Source organism: Protopterus annectens, chromosome 1.part1 (assembly GCF_019279795.1).
Source record: "Protopterus annectens isolate FY-2018-M chromosome 1.part1, PAN1.0, whole genome shotgun sequence".
NCBI lineage: Eukaryota > Metazoa > Chordata > Ceratodontiformes > Protopteridae > Protopterus > Protopterus annectens.
The window spans coordinates 1,240,391,750-1,240,414,183 of record NC_056726.1 but is presented as its reverse complement, the minus strand read 5'-3'; the positions used below and the strand labels follow the sequence as shown (position 1 = coordinate 1,240,414,183).

The following is a 22,434-nucleotide window of genomic DNA, read 5'->3' as shown; positions in this document are numbered from 1 at the left end:
TACTTTTATACATCCCCTGACTCCTCCCCACCCAACACCTCTCCAATCATAATACACCTAAGCCAAACCCCACTCACATGTAGATCTACATCACCTCAAACATCCACCCCTCCTAAAATGCACTATATAACATCTATCACTATAACCCCATTTGCCCAATTAATCTCTCTCTCTCTTCACTTACCTATTTCATACTTTTTCCCAACCATTGTCATAACTCTCACACACACTCCACTTCATCTTACCGTCAACCTCACTCCCCATCCTACTCATCCATCTCACATGACCGTTTTACCTCTAACCCAATTTTTTCAAACCAAAACTGCTCCCAACCCCCCCTGTACTCCTCTCTTAAATGTGGAACCAGAAAATCACTACTCTCAACACAACCCAAGCTACCCTTGCCCAACACACTGCCTCACTCTTCTACTCCACCACATCTCTCTCTCACTAGCCAGTGACATCCACCCCAAACCCGGACCCATCTCTAACATCAGTCTCACCAAACCCTCCACTCAACCCACAAACTCAAAGCCCATTCACCTTACAACACTTAATGCACAAAGCCTAAAAAAGAAAATCCCTAACCTCCATGCCTGGCTCTCCTATGACCACCTCGACATTACTGTCGTGTCTGAAACCTGGCTGAAAATCTATATAAAAGTTAGAGAAATCCTATCACCAGGTTTCCAAATCATTCGCAATGACAGAGCCCACAAAAAAGGAGGTGGAGTAGTAATAATCTACCCCACCTCCCATACCATAACTCCATACTCCAATAAAATACCAACCTTTGCCAATGCTGAAATTATAATAGGTTTACTAAAAATAAACAACCACAAGTCCAGATGTATCACTGCCCTCTATATTCCCCCTGGTAATATCAAAACTCTTGAAAACATCCTGTCCTGGTTCCCCTCCAGTATAAAAAATGAAACCTATACACTCGGTGATACCAACATCAACTGGAATACTATTAACTCTGAAGCCCCATCCCACACAATCAACCTGTACAACTTCTCCCAACTAACACAATCTCCAACCAGACCAAATAAAGATGGTACCTCTGATACCATCATTGATTGGATCCTAACAACTCACCCAAACCTTATCACCAAAGCTGGAACATTACCTGATCCTCTCAGCGATCACCTACCAGCCTTCGCTGACTGTCTCCCATCTCCACTGCATAAACACCACTGCATCCAAACCCGCAACCTCTCCTCTTTCAACCTAATAACTTTCTCCGAATGCTTAAAGCATACTGACTGGTCCCCTCTAAAAACCTTTATTAGATAATGCTGTTTCCTACTTTAACCACTCATTCCTAACCTTTCTCAATCAGCAAGCCCCCCCCCCTGAACAAAATGCATCAAAACCAATCCCTGTCCATGGTTATCAAAAGATACTAAACTAGCCTTGCACCAAAGGGACAAAAAATGGAAACAATATCAAAAACATAAAAACCCTAACACCCTCCTAGAGTACATGCAACTACGAAACTCCACAAAAAAAAAAATAATAATTAAAGACCGCAAAGCCCACTACTCCAAACTCCAGTCCTTGCACTCAACAAATCCCCATAAATTCTGGGACTCCATCTCATCCATGCTGCATCCTGGTAACAAAGAAAACCCTGTCCAGACCCCAACCTCTCCAACCTTGATACAGCCAGCCAGTTCAACTCATTCTTCATAGACTGCATAGCTAAACTATCAGCCTCCTTCCCACCCCCTACTCCACCACCAACTCCTCCTGCCCCAACCACCACCCTAATCATCAACCTTCCTCCACATCCTTCTGCCTCAAGCCCATCCCCACAAACACTATAAAAAGACTTCTCCTCAAACTCAAATCCTGTCACAATGCACCTGACAACCTTCCACCCATCTTCCTCAAACAATCTGCACACAGCATTGCCTATCCCATCTCTAGTCTTATAAATAGATCCATACAAGAATCATATGTCCCTTTTATCTGGCACCATGCTTACATCATCCCCCTCCACAAAGGTGGCAAAAATACTGATACCACCAACTTCAAGCCTATTGCCATCCTTTCCCCTCTTTCTAAAATACTAGAGAAAACAATACAAGCACAACTCATGGCACACCTAATACTAAACAATCTCCTTTCCCCTATCCAACATGGCTTCCGCCCTGGCCACAGCAAAATGACTGCCCTTCTTTCCTTTCTTGAAACCATGAACCTCGAACGCACCTCAGGCAAGTTCATATCCACACTATTCCTAGACCTGTCAAAGGCCTTTGACACCATCTCACACACCATACTTATATCCCAACTCTCCACCCTACACCTCTCTCCCACCACCACTGCCTGGTTTTCCAGCTACTTGTCCAAATGCCAACAAGTTGTCCAATGGAAAACTTCAACCTCCCCCTTCCTTCCCACACCCACAGGTGTCCCACAAGGTTCTGTTCTTGGCCCTCTTCTCTTCAACCTATTCATTAACAACTTTCACCAATCCATCCCAGCCTCATCTATCATCCAGTATGCAGACGACTCAACAATCATCTGCTCAGCCTTCTCCCCCTCCGAGCTCCTAGCAAAAACCGAACTAGCCTTCTCCAAAACAGAAACCTGGATGCAGTCTAACCATCTGGCAGTAAATGCAAATAAAACAAAACTATTGGGTTTTCCCCCTACCAAAAGCTCCACTGACAAATCCATATTCACCATACAGAGCCAAAACAACACCTTCCTGGAAATTGTTGCCAACACCAAGCTTCTTGCCACCATTATTGATTAGGAACTAAAATTTGACACCCACATCTGCTCCGCAATCAAGAAAACCCACCAAAAGTTAGGTCTCATCTAAAGGCACAACTGCTACCTAAGCTCCTCTACCTGTCAAACTCTTGCATCTACCTTCCTACTCCCCTCCATTATGTATGGTGCCCCTCTTTTCACCAATCTCCATCTTGGCCTTCGGTCCAAACTTGAATACTGCTACCACAAGATCTCCAAATTTGCAACCAATTCAAAAAACTCATCCCACCACTGCCACTCCCTCCTCACTCTCAACTGGCTTGAACTACCCAACCACCTCAGTTACCTACAACTCACCATTGCCCACAAGCTCATCTTTAAACCTGTCAACTGCCCAGCTCTCTCTACTTCCTTAAAACCTTACATTCCCAACCACTCACTCAGATCCAAAAAACAAAATCTTCTTCAGGTCCACAAACCTGCACAACCTCCTGGCCACCTACTGCTGTGCCACTCCTTAGCTAAACAGTGGAACTCTCTCCCCACACACCTAAGCAACCTACCTAACCATACAAATTTCAAATCTCAGCTACTCTCTCACCTTTCTTACAAATGGGAATGCCCTTGCCACACCCCAACTTAACCCCCCCATTCCAACTTGCACTGACTCATCCAACTACCTCTACTATTACTTTATCCCACCCAAAACAATCCCTCCCCTACCAAAAACTAATTTTCTGTCTAATATCAATTGTACTATACTCTCCATTATACAACGACCCCCCATTAATATTCCAAAACTTGCACGCTGATTGGTCAGCGTGCACATTGTAAATCAGAGTTATAGTAATGGAAACAGGTCCGGTCGCCCGGACTTTTTCCATTAGTATAACTCTTTTTTTTTTTTTTTTACAGCAATGGAGAACGCAAGATCTCTGTTGCTTTTTACAACCTGTGTCACTATGTTAAACGAGTTTAACATTGCGAGACAGTTTTTAAAAAAAAAGCAACAAAGCATCTCTGTTGCTTTTTTTAAAGCTGTCTCGCTATGTTAAACCCATTTAACATAGCACGACAGTTTAAAAAGCAACGGAGATCTTGCTTTCTCTGTTGCTTTTTTTCAAAACTGTCTCACTTTGTTAAATGGGTTTAACCTAGCGAGACAGCTTTAAAAAAGGCAACAGAGATTCTCCGTTGCTTTTTTTAAAGCTGTCTCGCTATGTTAAACTCGTTTAACATAGCGAGACAGGTTGTAAAAAGCAACGGAGATCTTGCTTTCTCCGTTGCTTTTGCCCACAGCTCTCATGTACTGTGTAAGTATACGCATGCGCAGTACATCAGAACTGCCGCAGAATACCAGACAGCTGCGGAAGGGCAGCAAGGAGGCATTATACAATTCCATTATTTAAGAAAAGTAATTATTTTTTTTCTTAAATAATGTCATTGTATAATAGCAATAACCCACTTCTGGGTGTGGGTAATGCTGGATTTACCCACGGTTGGCTTTGTTTGGCCACTCGGGCTTCGCCCTCGTGACCAAACCACATCAACCTTGGGTAAATCCAGCATTACCCACACCCAGGCGTGGGTTATTGCTATAATCTCAAATATACATTTACCCTCTCCATGCATTATATTTTCCTAATCCTACTAATGGCTAGTAGCTATATATTTTGAAATGTTAAAAATTGAGCTTATAACAAAAATATTCACTTTATGTAAATGTTGAAATTTCTGTATTGAATTATGTCTTTTCATCTTTCTAACATTGTGACAAGCCAATTGCAAATATCATGGAGCATATCTGTAAATATTTAATTAGCTGTATGAACTATGTCCTTTTGTAACATGTGAAATGTAACTTTCAATTATTGTGGAGCTTTTCTCCCCGGGCCTCCATTGAAAACGGGCTCTTCTTGGCCCAGTGGACTTCCCCTGGTCATCAAACTTAAATAAATAAATAATAAAATAAATAAGGAGATAATTGTAGAGTTAGAATATTGTATTAAAGAGGAGTGTGGACAGGATGTGTAGAAGTTGTTTGTAAAAATATTAAATAGTAAGGGTCCGAGAATGGAGCCTTGGTGAACCCCTGTTTTGACTGGGAGGAAGGGGGGAAGAGGCAGTGAGACTTTTAACGGACTGACATCTGTTGGAGAGGTAGCTAGAGAAGCATCAAAGTGCAGAGTTGGAGAGATTTAGGCTAGTTAGTTTAGCAGAAGTAATTTGTAGAAACAGTATCAAAGGCCTTAGAAAGGCCCAGGAAAAGACAGGAGACTAATTTATTGTTGTCATGAGATTTCGTGATAGTCCGTGTGCTAGATCATAGTGCAGTAAATGCTGAGGTTAGGGTGAAAGTCATGCTGGGTCAGGGTAAGGAGATTCTCTTGTAGAAGATAAAGGAGCTGATTATGAATGTATTTTTCAAGTATTTTTGGTAGGGCAGACAGAATGGTTATAGCCCTGAAATTAGAGGGGTCAGTAAAGTTTCCATCTTTGTGTAAGGGTATGACGTAGAATTTCTTCCAGATTTCTGGGACTGTGTTTTCACAAATTGATTTATTGATTAATATGGAAACGGGATATGCAGTAGAATTTGCAGCAAGTTTAAGGAATAGAGGAGGTAAGTTATCAGTGGATGGTAAGCATGCTTTAAGTTTGCTGAGAAGTGATCTAATATAAGCTGTAGAGGCAGGCTTAAGAGAGGTTGTGTGGGTAGATGGAGAGGGTGAGGTAATGTGGTAGGTACTATTATCTTTTTTAGTTAAATTGTGGATTGAGTCTATGAAGAAGGAGTTAAGAAAAGTGCCAGTATCTATGGCACAGCTGTTGGGGCAAGGGTTTATTGTACATGGACTGTCTGGATGTAGTAGTTTGTTGATTGTATGCCAGAAGTTTTGGGGTTGAAGTGGGGGTTATTTACTGGCTTTTTATTATATATGAAAACAGTGGCAAGCAGTCCACAGACATGGCAATGCAAATTCAAACTCTGTCACGGCACATTAGCATACAATAAAGATAAATACCAAATTCCAACTGCATGAAAACTCAGATCTCAGCTTTACCATAGGTTCACAATGGAAGAATTCACCATTCTCATAGATAAATAGTACCCTGAAATTCCATTACAGACTTTAACATGTCCTATGGGGGATTAAATACACTGTTCTAAACTTTTGTAAAAAGACAACACTTGGTAAGTTTGTCTCAGTCATCTGTAGGTCAACATAAACATAATTTGAGTATATTCAGTGTTCCTATATATGTGAGCATATGTGTGGGTGTATCTCTACAGATACTGACAAAGCCTGTATAAACAAAACCAGTTTATTTATCTCTTTTCCAACCACACAAGGATATAAATGTTTGTTTGTTTTTAATCACACCAGAGTGCTGGTTTAGTTTCTTTTGTGAAATATATTTCTTCCATGCACCTGGTATGTGACACTATTTCATGTGATATTTTTAGATAGATAATCATACATACATACATAAGTGTACATCAAGTAGTTAAATACAGTAGAATTTGAATACAAATTAATCATACAATAGTGATCAAAACTCACCTTGCTGAAAACATAACAAAAACCTATCAGTTTCCTTTCCTGATTGGCCACCTAAGACCTTACCACTATTCAGGCACATTAACCCTAACCCTGCCCCTACACCCAACGCTATACCTTACCTTAAAAAAGAAAAAAAAAATTCTGTGACAAGACACGGACAGACATCAGACACATCAGCACATAAGGAAAATGCTAAAACATTTAGTATATCCAATAGGGTATTTAAAAAAAATAGGTTTCTAGAGGGCCGCGGTGGTGCAGCGGTTATAGTTGTCGCCTCACAGCAAGAGGTTCTTCTGTTCGAGTGCCTTCTGTGTGGAGTCTGCATTTCCTCTCCACGGTCAAGTGACGTTAAAGATATGCAGGTAGGTGCGAGTGTGAATGGGTGTGCCTTCCTTGAAGGTTGGGCATTGGGCTGGCAACTCGGCACCGTAAAAACCCACTGCCAACCATTAGCAGACCGGAGTTCCACTGTGGCGACCCCTAACTGGAAAAAGCCAAAAGACATTACAATTTTGCATAGGTTTTTAAAATGTGAGGTTTGGGGAGTTGTGTTCTTGTTTCGGCTTTTCCCGGTTAGGGGTCGCCACAGCGGAACTCCGGTCCGCTAATGATTGGCAGTAGATTTCTTTATGGGTGCCTAGGTGCCAGCTCAACGCCCAACCTTCAAAGAAGGCATGCCCATTCTACGCATGTTTTTCGAACACCACTCGACCGCAGGGAGGACATGCAGACTCCACACAGAAGGCGCCACAGCCGAGAATCGAACGGGAGAACCTCTTGCTGTGAGGCAACAACATTAACACTGCACGGTTTGGGGAGTTGTGTATGTATGCAAAAAATTAGAATTGCCTGACAGCTCACAGCATGTAAAAAAAAAATCACACTGTTTCCCATACCACTAACTGTATTCCAATGTTGTATTTATCTATCTACAGTCAGTTTTACTTGAGCTTCCATAACCTCCTGCAACTTACTTTACTTATTTAAAGCCTTGTGCTCTATTTAATTCTATTTTCATTGTTCAAAATTCTATGCTGTTTCCTGTTTACACTGTGCAGAGTGAAACATTGTATGCAATTACTTTTTGATGATTTATCACTTCATATAGTTTCTGCACGTGTGGCCGGCAGTGTTAATGTTAATTGATAGAGCCCAGTCCCTCTAATGGTGAACCATGAGCTCAGTAAGAAAGTCAACCAGAGCTGCTACTGATGTCTGGCTTGTGGGCCAGCAGTTACCTGCCCTTAATATCTCAACTTGCTCAAATCAGCTTCCAACTAACAGTTACATTTTATGCAGGCTGTTCCATGATCTTAAAACCAATAAGTTAAATCTTTCAGCGAGTTGTTCAAATGCTGTTGATGAAGTTCTGCAATTATGGCAGTTAGCTAGCATACCTACAACGCAGAAAGCCGAATGCAGTGGCAAAACTCAAAAGTCTGTATGAGAAGCATTCTAGAATCAAGAAGAATAAGAAGCACCAGTCAGATACACAGTCTCAGTCAGAAACAGATTTTAGCAATGCTCTTTTGAAGCTTTTTGATGTGGGGCATGCTGATGCAGAATTACTTATAAAGACTCAGGAAGACTGGGTTTTTCTACAAGATCAACACAGAGATGGAAAAACGATAGTTGATGGAGAGGACATTGAATTCAAAAAATGAATGGACAGAAAGGAAAAATGACTACAGGAAGAAATGAAACGTAAAGATAAAGAAGAGCTGAAAGAAAGATTCAGAGAAGCTGGAGGGATGACAAGAGGCAGAAGACAGTAATGAAGATGAAAATGACAATAAAGATGATGCAGCAGCAAACATGTCAAAATACCACCAGAATTTAATAACTGGTAGACAGCTTGTCAAAGAAGTGAGCACAGTAGATACAGGATCGCCTGAATCGGTATCCAAAAAACGACGAGTGGTGGATGATCCTCTTTTTGTTGCCAGCTTGGACCACACAAGACTAAAGCGACTGGCATTGATGTAAATGATCTGGTCAAGTCCACAAGTTCAATACATAAAGCAAGGCAAGCTGCATGGCAATCCATTGCTGTGAAAGTAAAGAATCAGTTTCAACCATCATCATCTTTTGTAGCACATTTTGATGGGAAGCTGTTAATCATCTTTCCTAACAGCTGATCCTGCAGCATGCAGTGATATGCTTGACTTTATCATTGCGAAACAAACTGTTACAGCTTTGTGAGTTAACAACTGTGGCAAACGAGCAGTCAAATTAGCAACTGACTTCTGTCAAGTGCTGACTCACAACGAGGAACAGCAAAAACTGGTATATCAGATTGTTGAACACCATCGACAGAAAGACACAGAACCACTAAAAAGACATTATAGTATTATAAATGAACTGATGTAAACTTGAGCTTACTACCTAAGAATGTTGTTAATTTTTACTAGGCTCATTTTTTCCTAAACTGTTTGACATTTGTGTTGCTCAGAATTAAAAACAGACATTTCAGATGCAGCATGAAAATGATATTTGCCATTTGTGTACTGAGTTGTGAATATATTTAATTTTTATTGGCGCAATTTGGAAAAAAAGTAAAAAACTCAGAATTAAAGGGCACTGAGCTGAATCTTAACTTAGAAATTAAGGCTTTAAATTTTACATGGTTCTTTGTCCTACCAATCCTCATAAATTCAGGGGGGGTATGCGAACAGAAAAATAAAAAAAATAAAAATTTTGCATATATACATGAAACAATCTAATATCCATAACTGGCATTAGGCACAAGTGAAACTCACGGTTACAGGGGGGGCCCTCAGCTAGCTTTCTGCTGGTAAAGACTCTAAGGAAAGCAAAAGCAGTGGTTATCCGTGGGAATGTAAATACAAGGGTGCCTTTCTAAAATTTCTTGCTGGTTTCTAAGGAAGGCTAACCTGAGCACCCACTTCTTCTTTTGCCAATGAGTAGTAAATAAAGTGGACAACATCCTATAATTGCAATCTTTCTGGTTCACTATTACAAGAAAAGGACCTGATTAGCTGCAACTTCTGTAGTTTTTTTCCTTTCAAAAGATAACAGAAGAAAATGGAACAGGTGTCATTCTCAAGCTGTAATCTTTCAGGTCCGCTTAATGCAAAAAATGGACCTGTTTGGTTACAGCATTTTGATATCTACTAGTTAAATTTATCTTTTCTTTCATTTGTTTTAAAATAAATACATGGAGCTCCATATCTTTGCTCATGAATTTGGGGACAAACTCAAGAAATAATGGGAGAATACTTTTCAGAGATCCCAGATTTTCCCTCATATGCTTGTTCTTTCCCTCATAAAAATGTTTGATTTCATGTAAGTCCCTGGGGATTACAGTCAGGAAATATCACCAGATATTACAGTTTCAATGCTAGTTATTGTTCTTAATATGCATGTTGACGCAAACATTCCGTTCTGTAATTCTTATTACAGGTTTAAGCGAGTTAGAGTAATATTTAAAATATCCTTGGATCTTTGCCACCCATTATTTTTACACAGTGCATTAGAAAATCTACTGGTTTTATTGCTTAAACAGAAAAATAAAGCTGACTTTGTCAAAATGAAAAATTACATACAGCAGCAGTTACAGGTGAAATAAATTCAGACATTTCAGTCTTCCAGCCAGTCAAGTCCCAATGTATACCTCTCAACTGTCCCAAATTTTCAGGGATGCCCCTGATTTTGACTCAAAGTTTAGCTCTGTAACTTTGAATCCCTCCTAAAACTACTGACTTTGGGCAGAAAGGTGGTGAATTACACTTAATGAATAATTAACAATCATTAAGAGTTATACACTTCTTTTACTTCAGAAAAGGTGTATTAATTCATATGCTCTGATTCTCTCAATGTTTCAGGTTAATAGCACTAATATTTTAAAAGTGTCCCTGATTGTCCCTGATTTTTTTCTTGACTTTTCCCTGATTCTGTTCAAATTTGTCCCTGATTGGTTGAGAGGTCTGTCCCAATGACAATACTCGGGTTTTGCCAACAAACACACAAACAATCTCAATTAACAGTTTTTTTTTTATTTTGAATTAATCAGTGATCTGTCTCCAAGGCATCAGCTGCATTTTAGATTCTCTCCATCTCAGATTCCTGTCTCAGAGACAAATGCTCAGCCTTCAGTTCATCTCTCCTTCACACAGGTAAACTTCAAACTCCACTGGATCCTTGTTTTTAATGATTTCTGCCATATTGCTCTAAAGTCCTGCTTTAGAAAGGTACACGTACTTATCTGAAACTAATTATCTTGCCTCCCTGTATTCCTTGTCAAAGAGACCAGTCCCTTTTTACTCAGTGACTTGCAGTTTTACCTTGTATAACAGCTCTATTCCCTCACCAAATATCATACCCACATTGTATACAATTCTGACTCACCTAATAGAATCTAAGTTATGACTGCCTTTTGAGTTTCCCAGGCTTTGTACCTGTAAAGTTACTACACTATGTTGCAGATGACCCCTCCAGCTGGACTCTCTCTATAGTGAATATCTGGTCTCTACTTTCTTAAATAGCAGATTGGGAGTTTCTCATTCCCTATTCACTGGGCCAACACTGCCCCTATCTCCACTTCTGAAGCACCTGTGCAGATGACAAAACGTTTCAAGAAATCAGGAGACACATTTTGATGGGAAGCTGTTATTCATCTTTCCTAACAGCTGATCCTGCAGCATGCAGTGATATGCTTGACTTTATCATTGCGAAACAAACTGTTACAGCTTTGCGAGTTAACAACTGTGGCAAACCAGCAGTCAAATTAGCAACTGACTTCTGTCAAGTGCTGACTCACAACGAGGAACAGCAAAAACTGGTATATCAGATTGTTGAACACCATTGACAGAAAGACACAGAACCACTAAAAAGACATTATAGTACTATAAATGAACTGATGTAAACTTGAGCTTGCTACCTAAGAATGTTGTTAATTTTTACTAGGCTCATTTTTTCCTAAACTGTTTGACATTTGTGTTGCTCAGAATTAAAAACAGACATTTCAGATGCAGCATGAAACTGATATTTGCCATTTGTGTACTGATTTGTGAATATATTTCATTTCTACTGGCGCAATTTGGAAAAAAAGTAAACAACTCAGAATTAAAGGGCACTGAGCTGATTCTTAACTTAGAAATTAAGGCTTTAAATTTTACATGGTTCTTTGTCCTACCAATCCTCATAAAATCAAGGGGTATGCGAACAGAAAAATAAAAAAAATAAAACTTTTTCATATATACATGAAACAATCTAATATCCTTAACTGGCATTAGGCACAAGTGAAACTCACAATTACAGGGGGGGCCCTCAGCTAGCTTTCTGCTGGTGAAGACTCTAAGGAAAGCAAAAGCAGTGGTTATCCGTGGGAATGTAAATACAAGGGTGCCTTTCTAAAATTTCTTGCTGGTTTCTAAGGAAGGCTAACCTGAGCACCCACTTCTTCTTTTGCCAATGAGTAGTAAATAAAGTGGACAACATCCTATAATTGCAATCTTTCTGGTTCACTATTGCAAGAAAAGGACCTGATTAGCTGCAACTTCTGTAGTTTTTTTTTCCTTTCAAAAGATAACAGAAGAAAATGGAACAGGTGTCATTCTCAAGCTGTAATCTTTCAGGTCCGCTTAATGCAAAAGATGGACCTGCTTGGTTACAGCATTTTGATATCTACTAGTTAAATTTATCTTTTCTTTCATTTGTTTTAAAATAAATACATAGAGCTCCATATCTTTGCTCATTTTTTTGGGGACAAACTCAAGAAATAATGGGAGAATACTTTTCAGAGATCCCAGATTTTCCCTCATATGCTTGTTCTTTCCCCTCATAAAAATTTTTGATTTCATATAAGTCCCTGGGGATTACAGTCAGGAACTATCACCAGATATTACAGTTTCAATGCTAGTTATTGTTCTTAATATGCATGTTGATGCAAACATGCCGTTCTGTAATTCTTATTACAGGTTTAAGCGAGTTAGAGTACTATTTAAAATGTCCTTGACTGCCTTTTGAGTTTCCCAGGCTTTGTACCTGTAAAATTACTACACTATGTTGCAGATGACCCCTCCAGCTGGACTCTCTCTATAGTGAATATCTGGTCTCTACTTTCTTAAATAGCAGATTGGGAGTTTCTCATTCCCTATTCACTGGGCCAACACTGCCCCTATCTCCACTTCTGAAGCACCTGTGTAGATGACAAAACGTTTCAAGAAATCAGGAGACACATTTTGATGGGAAGCTGTTATTCATCTTTCCTAACAGCTGATCCTGCAGCATGCAGTGATATGCTTGACTTTATCATTGCGAAACAAACTGTTACAGCTTTGCGAGTTAACAACTGTGGCAAACGAGCAGTCAAATTAGCAACTGACTTCTGTCAAGTGCTGACTCACAACGAGGAACAGCAAAAACTGGTATATCAGATTGTTGAACACCACTGACAGAAAGACACAGAACCACTAAAAAGACATTATAGTACTATAAATGAACTGATGTAAACTTGAGCTTGCTACCTAAGAATGTTGTTAATTTTTACTAGGCTCATTTTTTCCTAAACTGTTTGACATTTGTGTTGCTCAGAATTAAAAACAGACATTTCAGATGCAGCATGAAACTGATATTTGCCATTTGTGTACTGATTTGTGAATATATTTCATTTCTACTGGCGCAATTTGGAAAAAAAGTAAACAACTCAGAATTAAAGGGCACTGAGCTGATTCTTAACTTAGAAATTAAGGCTTTAAATTTTACATGGTTCTTTGTCCTACCAATCCTCATAAAATCAAGGGGTATGCGAACAGAAAAATAAAAAAAATAAAACTTTTTCATATATACATGAAACAATCTAATATCCTTAACTGGCATTAGGCATAAGTGAAACTCACAATTACAGGGGGGGCCCTCAGCTAGCTTTCTGCTGGTGAAGACTCTAAGGAAAGCAAAAGCAGTGGTCATCCGTGGGAATGTAAATGCAAGGGTGCCTTTCTAAAATTTCTTGCTGGTTTCTAAGGAAGGCTAACCTGAGCACCCACTTCTTCTTTTGCCAATGAGTAGTAAATAAAGTGGACAACATCCTATAATTGCAATCTTTCTGGTTCACTATTGCAAGAAAAGGACCTGATTAGCTGCAACTTCTGTAGTTTTTTTCCTTTCAAAAGATAACAGAAGAAAATGGAACAGGTGTCATTCTCAAGCTGTAATCTTTCAGGTCCGCTTAATGCAAAAGATGGACCTGCTTGGTTACAGCATTTTGATATCTACTAGTTAAATTTATCTTTTCTTTCATTTGTTTTAAAATAAATACATGGAGCTCCATATCTTTGCTCATTTTTTTGGGGACAAACTCAAGAAATAATGGGAGAATACTTTTCAGAGATCCCAGATTTTCCCTCATATGCTTGTTCTTTCCCCTCATAAAAATTTTTGATTTCATATAAGTCCCTGGGGATTACAGTCAGGAACTATCACCAGATATTACAGTTTCAATGCTAGTTATTGTTCTTAATATGCATGTTGATGCAAACATGCCGTTCTGTAATTCTTATTACAGGTTTAAGCGAGTTAGAGTACTATTTAAAATGTCCTTGACTGCCTTTTGAGTTTCCCAGGCTTTGTACCTGTAAAATTACTACACTATGTTGCAGATGACCCCTCCAGCTGGACTCTCTTTATAGTGAATATCTGGTCTCTACTTTCTTAAATAGCAGATTGGGAGTTTCTCATTCCCTATTCACTGGGCCAACACTGCCCCTATCTCCACTTCTGAAGCACCTGTGTAGATGACAAAAAGTTTCAAGAAATCAGGAGACACCAAAACTGGTTTAAAGCATAAATGTCAAGTTTTTTTGTCCACTATTGAAAAGGCGTTTTCCTTACCCTCATTTATTAAAGGGGTTTGCCAACATCCCTTAGTTTCAAAGGTACTTACTAGGCTATCTATCTTTGAGGATCTTCAGAAGTCTAGCTACACATTCTCATGATGTTTTTCACCTTTATATTTAAAGTGTTAATAATCCAGAGAAGAGCACAGCATTTAGATGTTGCACCAACCCATGAGGGACAAGGGTGAATTTGCAGACCTATTAATTCATCCGGATTACATTTGAATAGTGTACTTTTCTTAACATGAAAAGAAAGACAAGTGGTATTCTCTGTTGTACATATCCATCCCTCCAACATGTTCTAGTTATGATCTATTCATAATATCCAGGGTGGTTAATAACCTAGCCTTTCCTAGCTGCTCTGTTAATTCCTCTACCCTTTACCGGGGGTAGTTATCAAATTTGGAGACACTATTAAATCTCCTAAAGTCATTACAAACTTGGAAAGTGCCTTCTGATTTTGGAACATGCGCAACAAGACTGTTCCAACTGCTGTTTGACTCTTCAATTCCTCCTAATTTTAGCATTTTTGTATCTCCTCTCAGACTAATTGATTCTAAGCTTACAGCACCCTTTATGGTCTCAAATTAATATTTTGTACTGGGATTGTTTCTAGTTGGTGTTCAAAAAGAGATGTTCTCCCAGACACCTCAGAAAAGAACTCCTAGACCATTTGCTTTTATGGTTGTGAAAAGGTGTCATCCATGATCACTTTAGCTGTGGATCTCACCAGCTGTTCCTCTTCTCAGTTTCTAACTTCACATCCATGATCACTTTAGCTGTGGATCTCACCAGATGTTCCTCTTCTCAGTCTCTGACTTCAGATGCTCTACTGATCATATTTACTTTTCAAGCAGTTGATTGTAGGCTTCTATTAAAACATTCTACAGGACCCTTTGCTTGAAGATGGCAAATGGATGGTCTGAAGATGTAAAACACCTGGCAGAGGTACTACATGATTTTGGACATAAAAGGCATGTCTTGATCTGTCAGTTTTTCTTTGGAAATACCTACCTTAAAAACATAAATATCACTTACTTTGTTTCCTCCCTGGAGTTAACTTTCCTGAGGGGAGTAGCCTCATGAGATATGGCAGTGTAATTTAAGACTACCAAAATATACTGATGTCCATTGCTGGACCTGAATAATACCTCCACAATAGCCCAGCAATTCATTGGAAGGAATTTTTGTTATGAGCACTGGTTTAGGGGACTCCTAATGCTTGGGTTATGGGTTGTCTTTTGGCTCTCAGAATAACTGGCACAATAACTCTCAATTTCCTATAGAACACCCAGCCAATAAAATCTATTTAGGACTCTTGCTTTTGGCTTTAGCCATGCCCAAATGGCCACCCATACATGGCTGTGGATCATTTTAATAACCATATGGCATAATTTCCTCTCATCTGCTACCCTATATACTACGTCATTTTGCAGCTTAAAATAAAGGTAGGATAGGGGAGGTCTTCTGTGGAGATCTTCCCCACCGCCCTGAATATGTTCAGTCTGGCATGGATAAGAGTTTTGACCTCCATAGGGCCCTCTCTTTGGAGGCCAGGCAGACTGAGATCATTCTCTTGTTTCAGGAGGTAGAAGTCTCTGCAAATTCTTCCACCAAGCAGATACAGAGATCTTCATTTCCCACTCCTGTCCAATGGAGAGCAACTCACTCCTGTGGTCCAAAGAATTTTCCATTCTGTGGCTCTCAGACCTGAAGCTTCTTTCTTTCTTGGGGTTCTTCTGCTTCATTTAATCTGTTTTATGGTCTCATCCTGACCCTGGTTTCCTGGGACTATGCACCCTCCTTAGGTGCTTGCCACCCCTACCTTTCCTAATTGACTCTATTGGGATTGAAATGCAGGGACAGAGGGTCCTCTCCTTCCCTTGCCAAGCTTATCTGACTTTGGTTTGTCTTAGGCCTGCTACTGTTACCCTGGATCTCTTGGCTCCGGGTCTTTCTAAACTGGTGGATTGGTTTACACACTACAAACTGGCAGACTGCTTTGGTTTTGTCTCTTCAGCTGGGAGGGTAAACTGCCCTTTCATTTTCCCACTGTTCCCAAATGTCCTTAAGAAAATGTTAAGTCCTTCCTAATAATTAGGTTGCAGATAAGATAAGGGATGGTTGCTACTGGAAATAAAGTTTTTCCAAAATTAGGACAGCATCTCTTTTCCACATGAATATAGACAACTTCAACAGACATTTAGAAGCAGACTGCCTTCCTACAAATATATTGTCCCTTTACCAGTGTAATACTGCAGCTAGAGTCCATCAGATTCTTTAACTCTTCCCGCATCCACCTTTCTAAATTGTTTCATTAATTCTATTGTGGCACAACAGCAGAATGTGGTCTCAACCAATCTGGTTACAGACTGCTAGCACTCCATGGTCTCTTCACTCCTTCTTTGCTCTTTGGTTGCTTGTACAGGTATCTCTGGTTTACTTTCCCCAGCACACTACAGATCAATATGGCCCTACTTACACACTTAAAATGACTGCTGGCAAAACTCTCTTGACTATATCTATAACAAGTATTTCAGTCTTGGTGTCTTTACTACTAAGATCACCTAACCCCTTCTTAACAATATGTTTTAGTTAAAAGAACTGTTCTGTTACTGTTAAATTCCTAGAATTAAAATGAATCATGACGTTAGAGACTTGCCCTTGCTAACAAACCTTTTTTTTTTACCATGTCAAAGTTATTACAGTGTGAAGTAGGCATGTCCATAAAAGTATGGAGGGGCTCCCCCATGAGCTGAGCTGACAAAATTCAAGCCCAGGAAGTGCAGTCCCAGCTGTCTTAATCGGTGATCCTTTCAAAGGTGATTACATAGGCTTTGAGGTCTTCTTCATTGGTTACAGGTTTTACTGGAGGAGCTGTTCTCAGTTTAGCCATTGATTTGGCTACCACTACCACTCCCTTGGTAGCAGTAGTCATCTGCAGTAGTCATTCAACTGTGGCCATCAGGTAGGTTTCAGGCTTCCCCACTTGTCGCTGGACCTCTACCACACCACGGGACTTCACTACAAGCAGCAGCAGCAGCAGCACAACATGAACTTTGTTGGCACCAGTAGGTGAAATCAGAGCTTCAAAGTTTTGTGGCTGAAGTTTAAGCTGGCTGCTGCAGCCATCAGATGTGATATTTAACAGCAGACACTTCACAGTTCACTGGATAACTTAGTAGTTTTACTAACCAGACAGAAAAATAAGGCTGACTTCACCCCCCCAAAAAATTATTGACAGTAGTGAAAGGTGAAATAAAAATCAAACAGTTCAGTCTTTTCGTCTTCCCAGTGGCAAAGCTCAAGTCAAGTGCCAATAAATACACAAACACAGGTGCTGATAGTACCAAGCATAACTCTGGCATCTAGATCAGTAGTAAATCTTACACTAAGATGTTTTTACTTTGAATCAATTAGTGTTTCAATCACCAGGGCTTCCACTGGTTTTATACTCTCTCCATCTCAGACTCCCATCTCAGAGCCAAAATGCCCCATCATTGGTTCATCTCTTCCTCAAGACAGATACACACTCTACACTCCTCGTGACTGACCTACCTTGAAAAGGTGCAGACACTTATCTGAAGCAAATTGTTTTGCTTTGTTTAGGGATCTAAATCTCTTTTGTAATATCAACAGAATGGTTTGGGGGAACAGGTATATCTCGTAGAGGATACCGCTGCTTTGGAACAGACTTCCCATCTACATAAAACAAAGTTCATCCATATCCATATTCAAGAGCAACTTGGATCTATGGATGGGAAACAGAACATTTTCCCCAGGACTGCCCCTGTACTACTAATGGACAGACGCAGCTCCTAAATGCTTTATCCCATGCATGGGTCCCTTCAAATTAACTATGGTATGATCACAGTTACTCTCATTAGGGGTAATGCATAATTACAGACCATGGGATGGATAAGACCTATCTACAACCAAATGGGATAGGTTATTTTGAGCATAAAAGGGAAACTAGCTACGCTTAAAATGCCTGACAAGGGCATCTAATTTAGTACTTACCTATGAACCTAAACATTTTCCACAAAATGAGGTAAATCACCTTTTCTTAACTGTCAATTGTTATGATATAAAAGGGAACAGCATGTAGACCTACATGCATTAAGTTATTTCATCAAATGGAAGATCATTTTAACAAAGGCTTAGAAGCAAGAAGAGGGAGATCCTACCTGGGGCTGATGTATGTAGTGTGACATGCGAAGCACGCCTTGTGGAAGCACCTGTATTATAAAACTGAAAGTTGGGTCTAGGAGAAACTTGCAACCTTGGGCTTTCATTGTTTTGTAAGACAGCCTGTATCCTGGCACAGCTGTCTCATCTGAGCATTCTTATGAGAAATTTACTAAGGTACTGTTTGCTTTCTTTTGAAATTGTAAAGGTAAGTAGGCTATTTATTTATTTTTGTAAATTACTGTACAAACCTGCATTTTTTCATATGTCCTGCTTTCAGTGGCTTTTTGGAACTTACTATCAGATAGGTGAATAAAACCAGGCTAAATAGGAAAACATGAGGAGTGCTACCATGGAGACGCATTTGTTCACAACAACACAGTGACTCCTGACACTGATTAGGACAGCACAGTGGCTCACTGACTGGGGAAGGGGGTTAGTGATGACCTCCTGATGTTGTCTGTATGGAGTTTGCATGTTCTCCCAATGATTTTTTAAGGTACTAGGGTCTCACCCTACTCCCCCCAAAAGAAGATTGTCTGATATCAACTGTCAACATATACTGCACTTAGACTTAGCTTTCTAGACCCTAACTAAAAAAGCCTGCTTATTGGTTCACTTACTTAGTCAACGAATATATAAAGTGAAGCAGAAAGGGGAGGGATTAATAGTCACTGTAATACCTCTCTTGTGGACAGTAAAATGATGACTGGAAAACAGCACAATTCTCTCATCCTTATGTGAGAACAAATACGCAATATGGTCAACATGTGGCTCCTAAGGGTTCCCATATGGTCTGCAGGACGGAGTAAATATGTTTAATAATAAAAAGATACCCCACAATCTTTTAGGAAATATTAACCTGAAAATCTACATGAAGTCCATCAAAGGGCTGTAAAGGAGAATTCCAGTGAATTACCAGCACCATCAGCTGCTCTGCTCAATGAAACAATTTAATTTGCACTGGTAAATACTAGAAGGATGGTGAAAGGGTGTGGCACATTACCACATACACAGTAACCAGAGGGAGCAGGTAGACACACACACACACACACACACACACACACACACACACACACACAGACACAGACACAGACACACACACACACACACACACACACACACACACACACACACACACACACACACACACACACACACAGCATCCTGAAAGGAAAATCAAGTGAATATGTAGAGGAAAAGGGCTTAACAGAAACTTGGAAACAGAAGAGAGAGGATAAAAACCAAACCACCAAATGGGATCTACTGTGCCTTAGCATGCAGAGAAAAGGAAATGCTAGGTGACACAAAGCTACTTTATGTGGATGTCACTTTCGCTGTTTGTAGGACATCAGCCTTGAGAAAACTGAACTACATAAACACCATTTAAATCACATGATATGTACAGGTAGGCAAATAAAAAGACACCTTGTTGCTGTATTTGTTTTTGGGGCAGGACTAGCATGGAAATTGTCTTGTCAAAATATTGAGGGTAATTCTGCAACACAGTATCCCTAACTGATCAGAATAACATATATGCCGGATCTAGCTAAACATTCAAGTCACACACAGGCTTAAAAACACACTATGTAGTATTGAGACTGTCAAAATCAACTAAAAAAGTAGCATACAAAGCTCTAGCATAGAACACAAGTGTACTATGAAAAAAAACAGAGGCTTAGCCTACACAGAAAAGCAGACTAAATGCAGAAAAATATAATATGTAAATAGACAGCTACAGAAGGTGTCTAAAAGCTAAAGAAATAGTCAGGTATCTCACTTCACAAAGAATTCAGGGGAAAATATTATGTGTTACTCCATGTAACTCCCCTAGCCACATTTTCAACAGCTTTAGGTCTGCATCCACTCTTCACATGTTGACCAACTGGTTAAACATCAGCCGACTTGCTTACCTTCAGCTTCATGATGTTTTTTCAGTCTGCAGGTCAGCGCACCTTCTCAGACATCTGCCCTGTACCAGGCAGTACTACACAGAGCTGCTGCAGTATATTAAAGAGTATATAATAAAAAGAAGCATTCATGAAAAAATAACGTCTGACTTTAGCCCTGTGTTTTCAGCAGAGTTTGTCTCCCGGATTAAAATGCACTTCCTGTACATCTCTGAATTGTGTCCTAGCACCATTCACAACTGGTCATTAATATTTATCAAGTGTGACTTTCAGGGTGGAGCCATACTTCTTAGAACTGCTGAAGGACAGTTAATCAAAGAGTCATCCACCATGGTTCAGCTAATACAGCGTTGTAAGACAATTCTGTGCGGAGGTATTACATAACAACGTAGTGTTTTCATAAAAGGAACAGATCTTGCTTGCTCATTTAAAACTCTTCACATGAGAAAGGGGATCCTAAGCTCTGGTACTTAACTAACTAAAGATTAAACAGCTTGTGAGTTTTGAACCTGCTGTTCATGGTTGAACTGTGCAAACAGTGACACTTCTGTGCTATACATTTTCACCTTGAAGGCTTTTACTTACATAAAAAAATAATCAAAAATAAATACAAAAACAGAACTTCTTGAGGAAGATGGCAGAAAAGACCATGGAGAAATGCAAGGCATTCAGAAAGTATAAACTCACAGGACAGCCAAGCGTGCAGCGTCTACCTTATCATACTCACACTTTACAAAACTGTTTACTGTGTGCAATGAGATGTAAAAACTGTTATTGCCCACAATGAGATGTGTTAGAATTTATTTTTATTATCATATTTTTCAGTGTATGGCTATATAGTTTGCTAAATTGCTTTTTATGTTTTAGAACACCTGAATAGTTACATACTGTTTCCCTTAACCATATTTTGTATGTCTGTATTTATTTATTAGTCATTTTGTTTATTTGAATTTGTTAACTTAGGTATAGCACTGATCACAAAAGATCAATTTCAGTCTCAGCTTAGAGAGAAGTAAATAAGGAAAGTTGACAAACAAAAACATGTATATAGATTACAGTATGATAAGGGAATAATAAGGAGTATACAATTCAGACAGGAGCAATCCCTATATACAATATGGAGAGGAGTAGTCTCACAATATACAGTTATGTACAGTGCAATTAGAGTGACTCAAGTTAGCTGTATTTGCAAGTGACATCATACAAACTAGCGGTAATGTAGTTAAGGGGGAACAAGGAGGGTAGTTGCCCCAGGTGCAAGTGCTAGGAGCCAGTTGTTCTACAATGCATTACCAACATGTGAATGTCCGTATCTTGTAGTCTAAACTGAAGCACTTTAGCACCCTGCATGTGGCATAAACTGTAGCAACTTTTTGCACTTTTAAAATGAAAGAAGACTCTTTTCCCCTTTTTTCAGTGTCATCTCCATACTTCAGAAATGAAATGCTTTAATGCTCTGTGTGTGGACTGTAACAGCTGCTTACTACAAATGTAGGTTTGCAGCAAGCTGTTCCTACACTTCAAAAGGAAAGCAAAGTTTTTAGAAGTCTGGGGAGCCAGAGGCAAACTCAGTTTAGAGTTGAGAGGAGGGGAGTGTCAGAAAAGGTGCCAGAATAGCTTGCAACACCTCTGCAAACTTGTTAGGCGGTAGGATGATTGAGTAGAGCAAGATTCTGATAGGTAATGTGTCAAGAGTGATGACATTTGCTTGAAACATTATCATGAAGATAATGTTTTAGTTGTGCATGGAATTTTGAGTAAGATATTTCTTTGAGGTCAGCAGGGACAGATTCACATACCTTAAGGTCTAGTATAGGGAAGCACTGATCTGTTCATTGTAGTTTAGTTTTAGGAGCCTGTATAGTAGTATATCTATAGCTATGATTTCTGAGGTCACAGGTAGAGGTTCTCTTATTAGCCTAGCTACCTGACAGGAAATTGTATGACTGTGTAGAAGACTGAAAATTTGAGAGCATAAGAGCTCTCAAAAAGGCTTGACACTAATGGTGTACCCCAGGGTTCAGTCCCTGGGCCACTCCTCTTTGGCATTTACTTCTCGGAGGAGAAAGCATATCTTAAGGGTTTACGGCTGACTATGTTTGCAGATGACTGTAAACTTGGTGCCATCATAAACTCCCCAAAGGATACCAATATCCTTCAAGATGGTCTTTCCCAAACAAA

At 39.6% G+C, this 22,434-nt stretch overlaps 1 protein-coding gene across 1 annotated transcript in view; it reads right to left on the bottom strand.

Annotated features, from left to right (window-relative positions):
- Positions 1–20,427, bottom strand: part of LOC122809582 (gastrula zinc finger protein XlCGF26.1-like) — a 147,367-nt gene extending 126,940 nt beyond the window's left edge. Inside the window, exon 1 of the mRNA XM_044081183.1 lies at positions 20,257–20,427. The gene's annotated coding sequence lies outside the window, so the exon portion shown is untranslated. The remainder of the gene's footprint in view (positions 1–20,256) is intronic.
- Positions 20,428–22,434: the final 2,007 nt, after the last annotated feature.